The sequence below is a fragment of the Rousettus aegyptiacus genome, unplaced genomic scaffold (genome assembly GCF_014176215.1).
Source record: "Rousettus aegyptiacus isolate mRouAeg1 unplaced genomic scaffold, mRouAeg1.p scaffold_m13_p_2, whole genome shotgun sequence".
Lineage (NCBI taxonomy): Eukaryota > Metazoa > Chordata > Mammalia > Chiroptera > Pteropodidae > Rousettus > Rousettus aegyptiacus.
In genome coordinates, this window is record NW_023416295.1 from 134,745,997 (window position 1) to 134,751,713 (window position 5,717).

General features: G+C 38.4%; 1 pseudogene; it reads right to left on the bottom strand.

Annotated features, from left to right (window-relative positions):
• Nucleotides 1–797: 797 nt before the first annotated feature.
• Nucleotides 798–5,480, bottom strand: LOC107511742 (annotated as a pseudogene).
• Between the last annotated feature and the right edge of the window lie 237 nt (nucleotides 5,481–5,717).

Below are 5,717 nucleotides of genomic sequence, written 5' to 3' on the forward strand. Positions count from 1 at the left end.
TCAATCACCTCTATTGCTGACTTGCCTTCTCAGATGTTGAGGACATTTTCTATACATAACATTTGGCGAAGTTTCCTGGCTCCTATGCATTAAATGTTATGAGAAAATATGCGTTGCAGGGAGAAAAGAATCAAGCTGAGTGCTTTTTAATAATTCATCATTCTTCCAAGGTGAAAAATCCAGCACTTCCATTTAGAAGCACTAGCCATGCACCCAACAAAGCTGAAATTGCTTTCGTTCACTGGAAGAGCTGGATGTGTCATCAGGCCCTCCATTTTTCTTTGGGTATGCTAATGGCTGTGCAGTAGCATGCGAGGGAGCTGCCCATCTCCTTAGCCATTCCAGGGCAGAAAGGGGACACTTGGGTCTTGACTGAATTCATAGTAATCATTTTGACTTGGACATACTTTTCCATGAGCAATCCCAAGGGAAGAAAAGAACCAAGCATTAGCAAGCTCTAGTTATTTATCATCATTATATCCTGTTATCTCTCACTTCTCCTAAACTTTACGCCTTCCACCTCTTAAAACTCTCCCCTCTGCTTACTGCCCGGCAGCTACAATGGCTTCCTTGTTGTTCCCTCAAACACCATAAGGCAAACACCACTCACTCGCACCCTGACTCATCCGCTCAGGCCTGCTAATGAGGTTCCAAATACAGCCTGGCTTGCTCCACACTTCATGCTGATCTCAAATGCCATTTGTCAGAGTTTTCGGCCACCCACCTCAAATAATACACCGCTCTCTGCCCCCTTTCTCTTTTCTTAAACTCTTTTTTTTTATTACAGTTTTATAAATTTATTCAACAATCAGCAGTGAGTTCTCATCCATATTAACCGTACATCTTTGAAAGTGGTGACAGGTGCATACATAACCAACTTATAGAGCTTGTTCAGTGTACCTTTATCCTTATTATGTTTTCTGGATAACCATACATGGATATGCTATAGGGCACTCCTTATTCCTTTGGCCCAGACAATTTTGTTGAGTCTGGTGTCAATGCACACATCTGGAGTTTCCATCTTCTTCATGGCAAATTTCTGGATCTCTTTGAGTGCCCAAAGGGCATGCTACTTGTAACCCACTCCATGGATGTGCTTATGAATATCGACGGTGTATTCTCTGGTCACTGCCTAGTTGTTGGCAAATGGCCCTTCTCACCACCCTTCTTTGCAGGAGCGGTTTGAATGGGCCCAACTTAGAAAACTCTACTGAACTCTTTGTCTCCTCATCCTGGTTTATTTTTCTTCAATTGACAGCATAGCAATTGATATGTTTTATATTATTATTTAACTAATATGATATCATTTAAATTATATAATAAATTATATATTATTCGCCATCTATATATCTTTCCCCACTTATTACTTTTCCTTTTTACGACGATTATCTCAATTTGACATTTGTTTGTTTTATACATTTATTGTCTTTCTCCCTCTACTGTATCCTCAATTCCTAGAACAATGTAATAATAATTCAATGAGTATTTATTGATTAAATAAATGATTGAATCATGACCACTAAGATTATCTTCAATTTAACAATGTATGAAATGTCCCTATTATCTAAAAAAACCCACAAGCTTTTTAGCATAACATTCAAGGTCTTCCAACAATTGAGCTTCAAACACCTGATATAATCTTAATTTCTCCTGCATGTCGGGCCCCTGGCCCACGCAACATCTCTCTCTGTCCTGGTCCTGAGGAATAGACATTGTTCCCAGGATACAGTGAGCAGTCTTCCCCTTCTAGGTTTTGTTTGAGTTGTATTGCGTACCTCTGTATTTACCCGATTAGCTTTTCCCTTCTGTATTAGTTTACTAGGCCTGTCGTAATAAAGAACTGCAAACCAGTTAGCTTAAAAAACAGAAATTTGTTGTCTCACAGTCCTGCAGGCTACCTGTATGAAATCAGTGTCTGAAGGGTTTGTTTCTTCTGAGGTCTGTAAGGAAGAATCTGTTACATGTCTCTCTCCTAGCATCTGGTGGTTTGCTGGCTGTTTTTGGCGTTCCTTGGCTTCTGCTGCATTGCTCTGACCTCTACCTTCATCTTCACATGATGCTCTCCCTGTGTTCAAATTTCTTCTTTTTATAAGGACATCAATCATATCAATTATGAATCTCTACTCCTGTATGACCTTGCCTTAACGAATTATATCTGCGATGACCCTCTGTCCAAATAATGTCACATCTGAAGTACTAGGGATTAGGACTTCAATACATGAATTTTTAGAGGCTACAATTCAATTCATGGCACCTTCCTTCAAAGCCTAGAACAAATATCACTCCTCCCTCACTCTTCTGCGTTCCCATGATGATAGCTTTATATCTGTATTTTCCCTTTAACAACACCTATTTCATTAACTCATTTACCATTCAATACTTGCTGCTGCTTAGTTTGTGTCTGGGAACATGCAGTAAATTAGATATATTTCTTACCCTTATGGAGTTCCTAGAATAGTAGGAATTAGATTCTAAACTCCAGAAGGCAGATATTTTCATCTGGAAAAGTCAGGAGAAATTCGGTTTGACTGAGTGAGGGAACAACAGAGATGTTAAGCAGATTGAGGGCAATAGTTTGGGGGAGACATGAAAGAACAAGTCATGTCTGGAGTATTGCAAGTAGTTAAAACAAACAAACAGAGACTCATGGACATGAATAGCAATTTGGTGGTTACCAAAAGGAATGGGTTGGGAGAGAGGAAGATAACAGAAGGGTAAAGGGGATCACAAATATAGTGATGAAAGGAAATTTAAATTTGGATGGTGAACACACAATGTGATATACATATAACGTATTATTAAACTGTACACTTGAAACCTATGTAATTTTATTAACCAATGTCACCCCAATAAACTTAATTTAAAAAAAAAAAAAAAAAAAAAAAGATGCCTGAAGTATAGGAGCCTAGAAAGATGGGAGAGGTAATCAGGAGTCATATCATGAATGTCTTTAGTCAAAATTAGGAAACCGAAATTGACAGGATCTTAAATACAATATTTTTTGTTCTCTCCAAATTTGTCTGATGTCCCCAGATTGAAGGCAATTGCTGTGAAGAAGAATAACAAACACCTTATTAGATCTTATTAAGTCAAAAGCAGTCTTTCTCCTCTTTTCCCCACCCCTCCTCCTAGCTTATATTAAGAATTCGGTTTGCTGAAGAGGGGACTGACAGAGGCAGTGAATCTTATGCTTATAAGAAAAGTACTTTGGACATAGAGTTGCTAAAGGGTTTAAGTCAAGGAGACATGTACTCAAGTTGCCATTTTAGAAATAATGTCAGTGAAATTCATCATGTCTTCCACAGCCCGATCATCGTGTTCTCAGGTGACTCTCCAACTCCCTCACCTTGGTCTATTCTCCCTATTTCTAACATTTACCCTTATAGCAGAATTTGCTGTTTTTTCAGAAAAGTACATGTTGGTTTTGCACTTATTATTGGCATTCTTTGATAAATGCTTCTCTCCTACACTTGCATGGAAACTTAATCAGAAAAGAAACTGTCTTTATTATCTCCTTCTTCTTCTTCTTCTTCTTCTTCTTCTTCTTCTTCTTCTTCTTCTTCTTCTTCTTCTTCTTCTTCTTCTTTTTTCTTTTTTTTTTTCTTTTTGCTATTTTATCCTTAGGGCTTAGTCTGGCTGTTTGTTTTTTACATAAAAATACTTACTAAATAAAAAAAAAAAAGAAAAATGCATACAATATTTTCCATGACTATATTGTAAATTTTCTGAAAGTGAGAACTATGTCCTATTGATATTTCTACTTCTGAATTTATCTAGGAAGTACTCAATAACTCTGTTAAAATAAAATTAATTTTAAATAATTTTAACAATTTTAAAATTCAGGGCATCTGATGATTTCCACATGATATCTAGAGCCTCTGGATATCCTTCCTGTTGTCTATTCTTTTCTACTGGACCCCATCATGTCATCTTATCTTCTCGTGTGTTTTGCTATATTCCATGTGTGACTTTGGTTTGAAAACAAAGTTTCTAGAATCAATTTGAGGCATAGAACAATATTACACTCCTCCAGGGGAACTTTTATTTGCTTTTCAAGTCCCTGGAGCATCAACATTCTGGGATCATTTTAATATAATTTCAGAATGAAATTTTCTGGGTATTATGGATAGTTTGAAACTATGCTGCAGTCAGAGAGGCTAGTACACTTCTGGGTTCCCCCTTTCTCCTGAGGAATAGCCTTTTAGGGTCCCAATCCAAGATGTGGATGGTATATCATTGTCCATCTTTGATCACCTGCTCTCTTAAGGTTGTGAAAATTCTATCTAATCTGCAGCTGGCTCACCAGGAAATGTCCCCAGGAAAAAAATCAGCCAATAGGGAAAGAGTCTCTCTCTCTTGTTCCAATATCTTGGACTAGTTTGGCCTCATATTCCTGATTGTTATCTCTCTGTGCTTTCAAGCAGATGGTCTTTATGTTGTGCCCATCTTTTTCTAGAAGCTCTCAGTGACAGTCCTTGAGGCTGGCACAGATTACCTAGTCCATCATTACTGGATGCTGAAGTTTTGAAAACCACAATGTGAAACTAGCTTAATGTTTTTGTCAGCGCTGCCACTGGTTCTGATGGGTTTTAAATTAGCTGTAGTGGGACTCCTGTACTGTTGTCTGAATGCAGGGTAACATTTAGAAAGCTACCAGGAAATGTTAATGAAATATCAGATTCTACTCCTCCAGAGTTTAGCCAAGTGCCTCCTCAATTTCAGACTGATTCAGAACACATTTAAACTTTCATGAAAGTCAGTCTTAATTTCCAGGTATCTGTTTCCATCTTCGTTACGATAAAACAATAGGAAAAAGAATTAATATCCTGGTAACTTAGTTTCCACAGGGTGTCTACTTGTCGAAACAACAGGATTTATGAGAAGGCAAAAAAAGAGAAATAGAACAATGACACCTGACAAATCAGACCCCAAGAACAAGGCTTCTTTAAGTGGTGACTTTAAGATGATTTCTCCTTTACTTCATCAAATATTTGTCAGAATCCCAACCTATCACGATGGGTGCTGGGAGTGGGAAGCAGAAATTGAAAAAGAAAGCTATGGTCCCTGTCTTCTGATCATGACGTGCACTCCCAACACTGCATTATGTACTCTAACTCCAAAAATGTTCCAAAACTTTCCAACACTCACTTGTGTGTCAGGGTTTTATTTGTCCTACTCTCCAAACATATTTGAAGCAGCTCCTGAAATTGAGGTTTTTGGCCACAGGAGGTGACCATTTGCTGGGAGCAGTGAAGGAGGGAGGGGAGCAAGAAAGAGTTGGCATTATGGAAAGAAAGTTTGTGGCTGTGCTGGCTGGGATGGGGGTGGCCAAGGAAACTGATATGCAAGGTATATGCAAGGTCACCCCGAGCTTCGGCTTCCACTTCACTCTTTTCACTTTGTGTTGAGCGCCTACTACCTGGATGAGAACCCCTTCCTCCTATTTCACCTGTCTTCTCACTTTGACCAATGCAGAGCATCGTAGCAAGATTTATGCTCAGATGAATTAGTGGCTGTCTGTAATGAAGCCACAGACAAGACACAGCATTGTTCTATTTTAATAGATCAGGAAATGTCCCCAGGAAAAAAAAATCAGCCAATAGGGAAAGAGATGAAATTAATAGATGAAATTTTTCGGATTTACTCCCTAGACCCTTTCCAGGAATTCCTAACACTACTAAAGAAAGCAACTGTTAGGCCAATCTCATTGTCTATGT